The sequence below is a fragment of the Rhea americana genome, unplaced genomic scaffold (assembly GCF_003343005.1).
Source record: "Rhea americana isolate MKP2758 unplaced genomic scaffold, rheAme1 scaffold_499, whole genome shotgun sequence".
Taxonomy (NCBI): domain Eukaryota; kingdom Metazoa; phylum Chordata; class Aves; order Rheiformes; family Rheidae; genus Rhea; species Rhea americana.
Window position 1 is genome coordinate 147,024 of NW_028186644.1, and position 15,400 is coordinate 162,423.

The 15,400-nt window shown below is 40.7% G+C and overlaps 2 protein-coding genes across 3 annotated transcripts in view; one reads left to right on the top strand and one right to left on the bottom strand.

The window, feature by feature from the left end:
• Positions 1-8,578, bottom strand: part of ANKRD11 (ankyrin repeat domain 11) — a 155,588-nt gene extending 147,010 nt beyond the window's left edge. Inside the window, exon 1 of one of the 2 annotated variants that reach the window (XM_085317345.1) lies at positions 8,560-8,578. The gene's annotated coding sequence lies outside the window, so the exon portion shown is untranslated. The remainder of the gene's footprint in view (positions 1-8,559) is intronic. The other variant, XM_085317346.1, reaches the window with a different exon arrangement.
• Positions 1-15,400, top strand: part of SPG7 (SPG7 matrix AAA peptidase subunit, paraplegin) — a 97,699-nt gene that overhangs the window by 41,233 nt on the left and 41,066 nt on the right. The gene's annotated exons all lie outside the window — the stretch shown is intronic.

Consider the following 15,400-nt stretch of genomic DNA (forward strand, 5'->3'; position numbering starts at 1 on the left):
TGTACAGAAACATGAACGTATTTTTAGATAAAAGCATGTGAGGCTGCAAAGAGGTGGAAATGTTCACAGGGTAAAGTTAGCCTGGTGAGCTGATCTCTCTTTACACCCTAGCGAGGGCACYGCTACAGAGGCTATTCAGAGCAGGAGACAGTTCACTCGCGTCCAGAAGAAATCCCTCCTGGATGAAACACCAGCCAGCTTCCTCTGGACACTCCCAACYTGCCCAGAAGTAACTACCTACACCAAAACCAGCAGCATGCCTCGGTCACATTAGACAGTTCTAACAGATTATCTGGAAGGGAGGAGAGCTAACAGGCCCAAATTCAGTAYTGTCTTCAAAGCTCAACACGGGACGCAAGCTGCCTCAGAGTTAACCCAAGTGTCCAAAAAGAGGAGGGAGCAGAATGACAGTTTGGCTTTAAAACGCTCTGTTTGTGACTAACACTTTGTCATGACCTCAGACAGACAGTGTATTAGCTGTCAGAACAAAAGCAAATGCAAATCAGCGAACCTTTCAATATTCTCCGTTTCAGAGCAAAGTTTTAGAAAGAGTCAAATTCTCTTTCTCTCTGCGAGCAAAGCCACTCYGCTCTTTCACTTCACAAATGAATGTTTAACAGAACAATCAGGTAACAGAGTCTGTTCAATGAATTCCACAAAAGGTAACCTGACCACCGCACGCGTTAGTTTATGCATACAACTATGCTTACACTGCAGTTCATCAAGCAAACCTTCATGACTGCACTCGCGGGGGGGGATACTCTTAAATATCAATTAAGTTAGCTGCCTCAGATYTGGAAAGAAGTCAAAGAACTTAAGTTGTCTTCAAGTTAGGTATCATACACACTCATACAGAGGCTACAGAGTCACGCTTTTTCTTAAAAAAAAAAAAAACGCACAGCTCCCCCACACACCAGACTGCCCAGTTATGCTTTATCAATGCAATGTCACCCCTTGACTTGAAACACTGCCAAAAAAGCAATCATCTACCTCTGCCTTCAGTTCTGAATGAGGCTGTTCCTGCAATACCGGGAAAAACAGCTCAACTCAGCACCACCACAAAAATTTGTTTCCTAATATTTTGCTATGTTATTCCGTATTTTAATTCTTAGCTCTTAAGTAAAATACTTCCAACTCATAAAGCCTTTGGTTTGGAATGCTCRATATTGAGGTAGCTGAAGGTAAATAAAATTGGAATAAAATTCAGATAAAATTTGTGAATTACACAAGAGTAAGTGTTCATTATTTCATAAATTGCCAGCAAGCCTGAACATCCTATTGATGCRAGCAATCACGGAATCACAGAACGGTTGAGGCTAGAAGGGACCTCTAGAGATCATCTCGTCCAACCCCCCTGCTCAAGCAGGGTCACCTAGAGCACACTGCACAGGAWTGCATCCAGGCAGATTTTTGAGTATCTCCAGARAAGGAGACTCCACAACCTCTCTGGGCAACCTGTTCCAGTGCTCTGTCACTCTTACAGTAAAGAACTTTTCCCCTCATATTCAGGTGGAACCTCCTGTGTTTCAGTTTGTGCTTATTGCCTCTTGGCACAATGCCTCAATGCTGGTGTTTCAGGATGTTGCAGCAGGTTATCTAYTCCCTTTAAAGAGGTGCATTTGAGTACCAAGTCTGTCACTAAAGAACACAAATGGTTGCTTTTGCATGCTTAGGTGACAACATGCAGAAAAACAGGAAACATGTAGAAAGTCTACATAAGATCAAAAAAAAAAATACAATTACGATTATAGACTTTCAATAAAATTAGGCCGGACTTGGACTATGAATCACGTCTGCCTCTTCTCAGCAGGGGGAAAAAAGAAAAAAAAGCACACTGACATCATGATATGAAAGGCACAGAACTAAGCAATGGAGAACAGAGGTGAATACTACTACTAATGCAGAACAGAGTCCAAGGGGCTTACAGCTTCTTATSCAGATAGTCTTAGCAGGAGTTATATCAGGACACCCTTCCTTCCATTATCTGCATGGACAGGAAAGAATTCCACATTTACTGTGTTACTGTCAGCCGTTCCTAAGAGGTGACGAGATTATTCCRTACACACATAGTGTATACGGATGCTTACACATCACAGAAAAAATTGTAATAGCTTACAAGTTTCACATGAAGCAAACAAAATTGTACTAAAATACAGTGTGTACATATAACAAGAAAGCTCGATTTGGCCCTACCTCCCCTCTTTATCCCTACCTCCTTCAAATGCTTTAAATAGGATGCTATCACTATTGCTTTTACATCATTGCAGGAAAATGGTTAGTTTCTTAATACTTCATTACAAAATATAAAATGGAGTAACATTTTAAGATATCAAAGCACCTAAAAGTATCCACATGATTGAAAAATCTAGAATTACATAATCGGTCACTAACCACAGAGAAAAGGAAATAAAGGGCCAACATACAAGTTTTCTTGAAGTCCTAAAACTAAACAAAAAATTCACTTTGAGCAATCTTGTTCTGGAAGTGAGTAAAATCCATGTCTCCGAGTTACAGTTTAAGGTTTCTGCCATAAAAGTACACAGACTAAAAAAAAATTGATGTGGTTTTCCCTTTGCTAGCTCATCCTGTTAAGCAAAAATAAATTATTTGACAGATGGGGAGTTCAATTTGAACTGATGCCAGTGATACCACCATGATGCTTGTCTTCCTGGTAGCTAGAAGGCAAACAGCACCAAGAATTCAAGAAGCCATCACATCAGAAACCTTTTATTTTCTTAAGCATCCTGAATCATAGAATATCTGAGCACAGATACTCTGCTTCCGAGAGATCATGCTGTACTTTACACTTCGAGTCACAGGAAAGAGAAGAAGCCACCCAAAGCCTGCGCTCCCGTCAGAAGGGGGCAAAGCCCACCGCCACGCACTGAGGACTACGCTTCTCGCCTATTCTGCTAGCTCCTTCGGCTCGTACGGCGACACAGACGGATCATTTCTAAAGCCCTAAACCACCTCTGCCCTGAGATGGGGCGCTGTCTTCAGYGGCAAAAATCAGCTTCCTCTGCCAGCTGCAACGGACATATATAATCCTCACATCTGCATTTTCTGTGCCTGGGGGTTCATCAGCAGAAGTAAATCAAACGGAAAGGTAGGCAGAGTTCAGCAGAATAGCAGCTGTGGCACGAGACAGACAGGGACAAGGATGCCAAAAACAAGAGCAGCAAAATAGACCCAAAAATCGACAGGCAGCCAAAAATAAGACTAAAATCCATCTCCGCTCCCTCTCCACCTGCGTAAGCACAATCAGTTGCTTTGCTATCATTCTGTTAGACAAAGCACACTGCTCTCAGATGCAAGGYGCAGTGTCATAGGAAAGGTGTTTACCTAGCTGCAGTAACTACCATAAAGACACACACATTACAAAAAAACAAGTCAACTTTTCTTTTTTTATACTCAAAAGGATAAAAAAAAGTTTCATTCTCATGCTTCAAAAGTTAAAAATCTGAGGTTGAAAAATATAGCATAGGAAACAATGTTACTAGTTAGGTTATTACTGCAAATGAAAATAGAAAATGAAGTCTAACTCGCATTAAAGTAAATCTGCCCAATCCTAGAATCATCATAATAGGCAGTTCTTATGGTCAAACTTCTGCAGAAGAGAAAGAGCATACTTAGCTCTGAATATTAATCCAAGGTACTACAGGCATCTTAAGTTTATGTAAATAAAGTGCCTCCTGCAAATAATCATGGTTCCGTCAGTGAAGACRGCAGCACGATTAACAGAGGTCCATTATAAACGCAATGCATAACCTAGCTCCTGTTAGTAGTCACTGCCACATTGGACTGTGTTTCTATAGCAACCAGCAAGGAAAATATAAAGCAAATTACAGTTAAATGAAAATTATTCTCCATGACAATATATGTAAACCCAGCAATATTTGCAAGGCCATTCTGGATAAAATGTTTATGTTCACATGKGTTGACAAAAATAAGTAAAATGCTAGGTATAACAGCTAACAGATCATCCAAAGATAARGCTCAGTTTTGCTTTCAAGTTTTTAATATATTTAGAATAAAATTATTCAAGCTCACAAAATGGCAAGCAAAAATGTACTAATACCTTTGTTAAGGTTTTATCTACAGTATATGTTCCTCAAGAAGTAGTTCCTCAGCAGATATAACATCCACACTTTGAATGTTGTGATCCTTTAATTTTCATGGTCGCAGACAAAGAGCACATTTATACCTCTCCATCCCAGGAGAAAACGTTTTAAACAAGAGGCTAAGTCACTCAGAATATTTATAGAGATCTGACTGAAACTGGAATAGTGACTTATTTCAACCAGTTATAACTTACTTATTGAAAACTGAAAAGTGTTTTATATCCCAGAATTTGTAGTGTTCACTCTATAACTAGGAGACTCCTATCTTACCATGGTTTAAAAGCAGCACAGGTCAATGAGATTATGTTGTCATACAATTTTGCAAAAGCCCACAATTAAGGCTTAAAAAAACCCTATCCTATTCTTCCACCATGACTACTTAGCCCAAACAATRCTCATTTTAGGTAATATATCTCAATTTCTAAATATCTTCTGAAACATTAATAAAGTTAACTGGAATGAATCTCATTCAAGATGCAGCTATTTATTTTTCAATTCACTTGGCTCATACCCCAAAGAAAAGTCCAAAATAAGAAAGTAGGTTATAAAGCGACTTACAGTCTCTTTTCTGCTCTGAAGCACCACGTTTTAAGAATGGTTTAAAATACTGCACTGGAAAAAAAAAGCACCCGTTCTCATCTGCATTTCATAATTCACCCTGCCAAGTTCCTTTCCCATGGAAATGGTCTAACTGTTCTGCAAGCAACACAGGTGCAAGTTTTCTTGGGAAGGAACAGAAAGCACTTTTTAAAACCCATTTCAGCGAGCTGCGAACACAGAAGATAGCATTCACTTAACTGGCACATTTGAACTTACTCTGTACATGCTCCTAATGACCTMTGCATCTGTCTTTTGCCTCCACCTACAGAACAACACTTGAATCATGAGGATCATAACTTTTTATGATAGTGGGAAAACTGCAATATTCTTCCCAAGTTCACTCCACCCTGTACATAAAACTGCTCACAGGTTCAACCATAAAGCAAACTACCTTCTTTGAAGTTTAACTCTAAGCCCTGTGCATATTATAATGCAAGCAAAAAAATATGCAGTGTATTAACATTTTACATAACCACAGTCATGGAAAGCATCATTTGTTAATCATTTGCTGCAATTATTGAGAAAAACAAGTTAGGTCAGAAAGTATCTAGGTAACCAAAATCTTTACAGGTTAGCTTAGGTTTCCCACAAACATCAAATTCACATACSACCACATATACACCATCCTGCTCCACTTTCCCTGAAGATCATTTGCTATAGAGACCATAGCAGCACTACAGTTACCATTTCAAATAATTTAGTCACTGGTCTCAGTGCAACCACATTTCTCTCTACAACAATATTTGGATTACCTCCATGCACTGCAATGCAAACAGCTACAAATCTTAGATTAAAAAAAAGAAAGTCTGTAAATCTAACTATAGTACTAGAAGCAGTTGCTAGRTTCTCTTTAAACCCTCCAATAATTGCCATGATTGGTTTTCTACTGAAGCTCCTTGCTACAGTGTTTCAATGTTCCCTTCACAAAAGAGAACCTAAAAAAAAAAAAAAGTCAGACTACACATCTGCAAGTAAGAATTTAAATACTCGCTCTTTAAGTGTTATGCAAAAATCAGATTATGCATATATACACCAGCCCTGCTAGCTTTCAAGCTGATGAATCCCACTAGGCCATACCACCTTTCAGGATGCCAGAATTATAAAATGAGGTACCATGCTTCCTGCTAATGCACGCTGCATCCTTTTCCAGAAGACTGGCTTTCCCCTTTACAGTGGCAGAATACATCCAGTTTAGAAACCTAAGTCATTTTTTTTTTTTTAGCAAATGTAAGCTAATGTATCACAATCACAGAATGAGTAAGGTTGGAAGGGAYCTCTGGAGATCATCTAGTCCAATCCCCCCGCTCAAGCAGGGTCACCTAGAGCATGTTAGACAGGACTGCATCCAGCCGGGCTTTGAATATCTCCAGAGAAGCAGCCTCCACAACCTCTCTGGGCAACCTGCTCCAGTGCTGACATGTACGCTAACATGAAGTAAATTTCTAGAGAAGACCATGCAGCTTTCAGCTTTCATGCTCTAGCAAACTGAAATAAATCCAYGGGAAAGCCAGGCTCCTAAGCTATAAAGAGCATGCAACACTGCCAGCAGATCTCCCATGCACCAATCTCCATGCTACAGGCTGCATCTAGCGAACTAGCACCAGRCAGACAACACAGCAGCTCTCTGAAGAACCGATCAGGAGGACTGGCTGATTCCTATTACCTGCACTGCTCCATAAGGGTAAATCCTGCCTGCAACTATTACTGGTAACGCTGTGGACCTGAACCCCATTGTCTAAATACAGGACAAATCCATACGGCAGACGACAATCCAAAGAGCTGATCTAGCCAAAGACAATAGCCGAGGGCAGAGATACAGAAGAGGCAACAAGCTATTACTGATGAGCATAACAGCCATACAATAGCAGACCCCATACTGCTTCCCCCRAACTCTCTTAACCAGCAGAAGCCTCCAAATCCTAAAATCCTTCCTCTCTCAACACTACTGCAACTTTATTCCATTTTCAAGCAGTTTCCTCCCACTACGGGGAAGGGAGGGAAGAAGAAAGAAAAAGAAAAGAAAAAAAAACAGACCTCAAGAAGGTGTCAGAAGCACAGGATGATATCARATAAAAGAAGAAAGGCAGGAACAGAAGGAAGGAAACATCCAGAGGTAGAAAACCTAAAATTAGAGATGAGAATTCTGAAWGAGGAAGACCATCAAGACAAGGACAGAAAGCAGAGAAGAATCTCTAGAATGTAGGATGAKATTCCCAGGAAGGGAAAGGGACAGATAAAAGGGAGAAGAAATATTATGATGAGTGAACTAGAAAGCTAGTAAACAGAAGAGATTGCATAAATAAATTCAGTATTTTCAGACTACAACCTGTAGCTTTCTAACTAAAAAGCACTAGTCAGCACACTAGGAAAAAGCTGCAGAGTTGACTTCTTGCCTGATCTCCTTTGGATGAGGGCTAACCGAAAGGCAACTCAGCTTTCACCACAAAACAAGCTAACACCCCAGTTCCAGTGCTAAGCACAGGGAAAGGCAATTTAATTCACCAACACTACCCAAAAGACAGAGCAGCTTTGAGTAATACAGGGCACCTCAGATCGCAGTTCAAAAGCCAGAAGCCTTCTGAGTTGCTGGCAAARTTTAGTCCTTCAAGCAGATCAGAGACCTGGACAATCAATGAACAGTATCCTAACATCTGCCAAGAGACATGCTAGAGCAAGAACAGAAACTGGAGCAGATACTATGGTCAGGAGCTACTCTAATTCTCAACAAAAAAACTAGCACATTCTCAAGACTATTCTTTACGAAACACCAGGTGTCTTCATCTCTAGAAGAAAATGTCATCTGTGACTGCAGAAAAYGGTAAGGTGTCTTCGTCACTGTTCACTTCATGAGTGTAAGAGCTCCTGGGAGAGAACCTGATGCCACAAAGTTGTGTCTCAATCCAATATGCTTCATAGTCAATGCAGGAAAGAAAGGAARTAGCATATCTCTCGCTAATTATGTAAGTTGTGATGGATCAAACATTCCTTTGATCTGATGCACTCTACACAGGTTTTGCTCCACTAGTATCAAATGACAGTGACTTGGCCAGCTTTTACCCTGAATTGACAAATCACAAAGAGAGCTAGAAGAATGCTTTGAGACTTTGAAGAAATGCACACGAGTGAAAGGAGCCTTAAGCATGGCCAATCTATTTAGTTAAGTTCTGAAACCTTTCCAAACTGACACAAGAAACTGCATGAGCTGGAGTCAAAAGTCCATTTTCAAGGAGTAAGGGTTTCGTTTTCAAAGCATGTAAGTACATTCAACTCCCTTCAGGCTGTTCACATAGAAATACCCAGTTACGTTCATTGCAGACCTACTGTCTAGTTTGGATAAACATATCTCCCTGTACCTAGCTGCAAAACGAAATCAAGGAGACAGCTAGCTGCGGGAAGTAGCCAAATACTGCAGCCAAAGCACAGGCTCCCACAGTGGTATTTACCGTATCATAGTTGCAAACAGCATGTTCCCCCCCCCCCAACACACACACACACACACACACACACACACCCCTTTCCCCACATCTACCTACATCTCTTCCCAGTATCAGCATGGCTAATCTCATCCATGTATCTGAAGATACAACTATAGCAAAACTTTATACAAAGGCTTACATCTTTAGACTACTTAAAACCTGAAGCAATGGCAGAATGTCACAGTCCACATAGTAAGCTCCATGTCTTATGATAACACTGACATTTCATTATCGGCACTTGCCATCATTTTGCATACAGAGTTGAAAAGACCACACTGAAAGCATAAAGTCTACTTGAGAGATTACTACTTTTCATGGGATACTGTCACAGCTACAATCAGTGGGATTACCAGAACTGTTACCTTCTCAGTGCATAAGGCAGTTATCAGGAGACCATTTCCAAGAGAGAACTTCTTGGAACTTTATCTTGCCTCTTCTCAGATCTAAATAACCTGTTTAAAAAAAAACCCAGCTACGTAGCAGTAATTCGGAGATCCTGGTACAACTCGTTTATGCAGACCAGACAGGCTGGAAGGCCTATAGTTTTTACTGCTCTGAACTACTGCCCACATAAGCCGGTAACTCTTTGTGCACTAATTCACTCTGGAGAAAACTTTCATGTGTCCTCTATTTAAAATAAAGATGCATAAAGATCTGTGGTTAAGAATTTTACACATTAATAATGAAGTTCCCATTCATCCAATTTTCCTTTAATGCTTTTTTTCTTTTTAAGAGAGCTCCCAATTCCTAATTGCACATACTTTCATTTCACTGCAAGGTACTTAAAGCAGCACAGTATTTTCAAAAACCTAGCTTTTCAGCCTCTTGCTGTAAAGGATGCCAAATCTTCAGGGACAGCTTGTTACCTCTGAACTGTGGTTAATTTTTTAGAAGCTAATATATCCCTTCTTTTGCCACCTTTTGTGATAAAAAWTTTAACACTTTCATGCTACTGTAAAAGGAAACGATTTTAGATCTTTTCTATACTGCAAAACTGTCAGTCACTTCAGAAAAATTAGAGTCACTTCCCTTCAAAATTTATGCTTTCCTCTCCCATTTCCTAGATCCATTTAACCACCCTGTAGTGACACCCTGCAAAAGCTGACATCATGAGGTGAGAATCTGAAGTCTAGCATTAGAATTAGGACCATCTTAACACTTTTACTGGAGCAAATCAAAAGCAGTAAGAGGAAAGAAGATGCTTTCTCACCATTCACATGGAAGAAAGGTCAGTTTTCTCAATATGTACTGAAGAAAAGGCTTCTTTTATAATCATTTTTCTAGCCTATTTTCAAAGTCTTCCTTTAATTTTTATTGATAAAGAAGAAAGAGACACAGAATTTCTGAAGGAACGCAGCTCCAGCCTGAGCACTCTTGCCCCGATGAAGATCTGCAACAGCGGAACCCATTTAATGTTTCAGCATTTCCAAAAATATTGAATATTGTAATCTTTGGTTTTATATTTGGCTTTTTATCACAAAGATAATACACAATCAATATTGTGCTTCAGTGGAAGATTTATTTCAAAATACTCATCAGGTAAGTTTGGTTTCCTTAGATGAGGTGGGGGCRGGGGGGGAAGGCTGCCGACAGATTTTCAGGGGATAAATAATTCAATGCATGAATGCCAAGGGCAGTACTGCACGCAGAAGCCTTGCACACATCCATATGGCAGGGACAATGCAGACAGTAATATATGCTTCACATCACCACCCTGACAGTGGCTTCAACCCTGACCTAGAAAAAACATCACTTTCTCCCGGCTGCAACAGCTCGCTGCCTCCCCGCCCTCGCCGCCCCACAAGCCGAAGGGCCGCTGCACGTTCCTTGTTGACTTTGGGCCATCGTCTCCTAATCCCTAAGCCCAACGTACTGCATTTTTGGCCTCTGTTCACAACATCCATGTTGTAACGAGTAGAACAACTAAAGACTTATTCACACGATGAACGTAACAAAGTGAAAACTAATTAGCAGAGGCACCAGTTTCTGAAGACCTGTTTAGGACTTCTTTACTATCTAAACCACGAGGATTAGGAAAACCCAAGGCAATTTCTCATGTGCAAAATCTAGCAAGACAACAGCTGTGCCACAAACAGTGAACAAGCATTAGGAGAGACCAGAGGCCCTTCCCACTTACAACACATACCCATAGCTGTTCCCACTCTACTTCCCTGGATGGTGCCAGTCTACAGGGACACTTTGTACATTTTTTTAAGACAGAAGTCTTAAAAAYGGCACCACTCTGCTAACCTCACTGCAAGGTACACAAGTTGTGTTAGTCCTCAAAATTTCAAAGGACACAGCATAAAGTAGAGCATGTCAAATGCTGTGACAACACAGAAAAGGAAAGTGGCTGGTCTCTGGGGGAAGCCCCACTTCCCCTCCTCCCTGACCCTCAAGCTTAGCAAGCCCACAACTGCATGTTCATGATACTCCCCAAATTAACTGTGAAGTCACCAGCCTGCCCTACTGTCCCACTTTGAGGCCAGTTTGATAATTTCTCTACATCTTACAATTTTGGGAAAATACTAAAGAATCAAGAATTGTGGAGTCCAAAATATCTGCTATAATTAACTAGACTTTTCAATAGGATTAGTTCCTTTTYTGACCCCAATTACTCCTTCAGTTTATTAAAGAGAACTCAAATACACAGAAATGTTAACACTCTAAAGAGTCATATAAACAGAAAAAAGACTGAGGGCACCATTATAAACAGACTTAATGGAACTCAGTGATTGGAAATGGATCTTGAAAGCTGTCAGATCAAAGCAAGATCTTTCTTGTATAAGGATTGCATTACCCTTGGAGCCACAGAGCTAATACCATCTATAAAAATATTTTGCTGAAATAAGTTAAGAAACAGCAGCATTTCATCTGTCAAAAGGTGCGAGTCTTTTATGGGATTAGCCATTTCACATATAGCATAAGAATTAGAACAGATTTTTAAAAGCCCTCAGCTCAGCTGATGGAGACTACACAGACCAAAATATGTGCTTGYCTTTTTCCACACGGGCTACATTCTGAACAGATTTTTCACTGCTATTAGCACTTAAGCTTCTTTTTTTCTTTTTATGTTATATACTTGCAAAGGATTACAAACTGGCATCACCAATAACTAGTCACAGATAAAACTAACATTACCACCACTCAGGTTCAAACAAATTAATATTTTAAATACTCAATAGTTGCATTAAAAAAACAGCTTTTACATGGGAAAGCTTAAAAATTCCAGGTGCTGTTGAATATACTAAAAAATGGCTTCCAGTCCCTAGGCTTTGAGAACTCCATATCCCACTTCCTAGCAGGATASAGAAGACAGAATTTTTTCTAAGCATACTTTATTAAGCTTACAGCTCCACAAACCCGTACCACTTAGAATTCTTACAATTTCAAATAATTGACTATACAAGCTTTCCTTTAACATTTATGCAAGTTTTTTTTCTCTTATTACTGTGCAATGACACACAAATTACATAACACTTGGCTGAGAATCTAAGGGCTTTGTACCCTCAGAAAAAGCAACTCCGTTGCTCTGCTAATCTGTCTCATAAGAAAAAAAAATGTTTAAAAATTGCATACTAGTCATTCCTGTGAAGTGTCATGCAGACTGCTTAAATTAGATGGGGTGAAACTATATGCAAGTTTATCCTGAAACACTAAAATCTTTGCTGTGGAGACACCAGTTTTTCTCCACAGCCTTTTACATCTGAAATACATATAGTTCTTGATCATGATGGGAGTAGCAGACAAGCCATCTTTGCTAGACCCTCATTAAGTAAAAGCAATTAGAAGAATAATCACCATGTACATATTTCCAAGTGTTACTTGGTTTGCTGTACTGAAAAAGCACGGGAACCTGTCACTAAAGCATGGGAACCTGTCACTACTTGCTATGCATCTGCCACCATGGTATCTTAATACCAAGAAAGAATTTCAAATCATAATGCAGATTGTCAAGCCTGAAATTCAAGTAGTTCATACAGAACAGAGAGGAAGAGGGGACAACACCATAAGAAAGCTGCCACTTTCTTATACTTGATAATTCTACAAAATGTAATTAACCAACTCTGGTCCTAAGAATTTTCTCTCCTTTGAGAAGAATTTGTTCGCCAAGTGATCAGAATGTCTCACTCCTGAAAACTCAGGTCACTAGAGCACATATTTTCCTCAAAACAAAACTACAAGGATGCACATTTATAGCGAATTCATGCACTGTTCAGAAATACTGCAGTTTCTTCACAAAATCTTAAGGTTCTTTCTAGTTCACCCCAGTCACTGCACAGAGCTAGAACTAAGCGAAACCAATATACTATTGTGGGAGCCCCTAAAAAGCAATTATCCCACTTTTAGTCCCATGCTTGAGGCACTTCATTAGGATACTGCACTGTTTTACTTCATAGAAAAGCAAGAAAAAATATTAGTACTTCAATCTATTTCCAAAAGCCACARCATAAAGACAAAGGAAAGAGTACAGATTAAACATGGAAAAGATATACTTTTCAAGAACCTTCCTTTGAAGTATTTGCAGGGAACACTGTCGTCATGCAGCCATGTTACAATTACACAGTCAAAATAATCACTACCAGTTGTAAGTAGTCCATCTGGTTTACTGAAGAGAGAACACTGCTGGTACAGTATTGATTAACACGACTAGTCTTCACTGACCCTAGAGAAATACATTTGTCTGCTCTACTGAACAGAGCAAGAATGGTGCACAACGGTGTATTCCACTTCAGTTTGCTCAGAATCATATTTGGGATTTAGTCAATTAAAAAATAAGCAGAAAACAATCTGAACAGGTTGCCTATCACACACAAAGGAAGAAAACTCCAGTGCTTTGCTGTAGGGTTTTTTCTTTTTCTTTCTCTCTCTCCTTTTTTTTTTTTTTTTTTTTTTTTTTTTTTTTAAGTCTCCTTCCCCCATCCAAAACCAATATTCACATTGGACATTCTGTATTTTTAAGTCTCTGAAAACGCTATTACAACATCATAAAAACAAAAAGCAGCACATAAAAACAAATCAATTCACCATTTGAGCCACATTTTTATGAAATGGAGATTAGGACAAGAGTTCACTCTTAAAAGCAAACGMAGAATTGAATGGTAAAACCACCTACACACAACACACCTACAGTTTCCAGCCCGTCAAAGCATTTAACTTCCAAATGAGCAGGCCTCCTATAATCACTATTTAGGAACAAAGATGAGCAAAATAATTCCGAACTGATCAAGCTGGAGGACAAGAACCGCAGGGCTCGTGCGCTCTCCACCCTGGAAGGAACAGGGCCACGGCACAGGCAGCTCGGCCTGTTGCGAAATTCACARACCGAACCCGCAGCACTCGCGCAGACAACCGCTCTGACCACCTCTGGAGGTGCTGCAAGCCCCAGCTAGCCTAATAATACAGGTTCACAGCAGATTCCACTACAGCTTAGCCCGCCCTTTTTTCCAGGGAGGACACAGACAAGATGTGCCCTGGCAAGTTTTATACCTTCCTCACTACCTCCTTTAGGACTGACAAGTTCTCCTTGAACCAACAAGGAAAAGAATCCTGGAGCATCTCTTCGTAAGAAGCTGCAAGCTCCACATACCCCAGACACACCTAAGCAAGAGCAGACACAAGGAAGGACACAGTAACGCAGACAAGCCGTTGCTCTGGGGACAAATGCACACTGGCCATGAGGTTAACTGTGCTGCAAACACATTTTAGGAGCAACCCAGATGCACACTGCTCCAAACAAAAACCACAGACACACACCCACACAAACACAGACCACCCCACAGAATGAGATCTTCCACTGACTGAACTCTTCCCATGGAAAGAAAACAAGTCACATGGCTTCAACAGCGATGTTTCATAAGCATATTAAACCCAGGCACTTAAGAATTTCCCTACTAAGACAGGGGAAGTCAGTGTAGCTCCTACTTCATAGACAATGTAGCACTTTAAATACTTACACTGCAGGCCACCATAACCATTTAAAAGTGCCCTAATATATTTACTTGCAGATTAAAGGTGCATATCTCATAAAAATGCCAACTTTCCCTTTTTAAGGTAATCAAGTCAAATATTTAGTTCCTGGTAGAGCACACACAAAAGAACATATCAATGCCTTTTGAAAAATATGCAAGAGTTAATCTTATTTTCCCTCTTGATGACTCCATGGAATGTTTTTCCCCAGAAAAAGGAAATAATTGAAGTGATTATATAAAAGTGTTCTGGAATCTTATGAACAAACCAGAAAAAAATAAAAATACATTTAACTCAAAGTTCTTTTGGGTTCTGTAAAATTTCAGCATTTCAAGTCAGTACACAGCAACTACAAAGCATTACAGTCACAAAATTTATTTTAAGCAAGTATCTCTGCCTACATGAAAAGAAGCGGTCTACACTCAATTTCAGAAGCCATCTCAGAAGGCAATTTTGCGTCAAGAACCTTGTCTGGAATTTGTTCTCTGCCTATAGGGCCATGTCCGCAGTGGTAGGAGAGTAACAGAGTACTTTGTGTACAAAATGGGGGGGGGGAACCTTCTTCCTGCAACTGGATATCAAAACAGACCTACAAGCTTGGAGTAGAAGCCAATCCGTAAACACACCAGCTCTTGTGCCTCAATGAACAGGCTGATTTTCAAACCGCACGCACACCCCCCTCGCAGGACAGCTGCTCGCTCTGGGAAAGGGCAGAGGGCGTCAAGGGCTCAACTCATCCAGGCTTCTTAGAGGCGAGGGGTGGGGAGAGCAACGATTTGCCTTTCTAAACATGCAATCAATCTGCTGGACTGGGGGAGGTTAATTCTGGACTGCAGAAGCGCAGCTGGCTCGGGTTGGGATTCCCCCCCCCTCCTTCTTTGCTAAGGGGCAAAGGTGTCGAGCAGCCCCTCCCCAGCACACAAAGGCTTCTCCGAGGAGAAGAATACCGAGCAATTTAAAGATTAAACGAGGAAATAAATAAATAAACGCGGCTCAGCCAGGCTGGCTGGCGGCAGCGCGCYTCGACTCCATCCCCTCCGCGCACACACGCAGGGCTAACGCCTACCGGGGATGATGAAATGGGAAACGGAAATTACCATTTCGGACAACTTTTTCTTCGCTCGTGTGTGTGTGTATATACGTAATTCCCGCAGCAAGGCGCTGCTGCCCCCTCCTCACCCGGCAGGCCGGCCGCTGCTGCCGCGGGCGCCCCGAGACGCCGCGGCCGCCGAG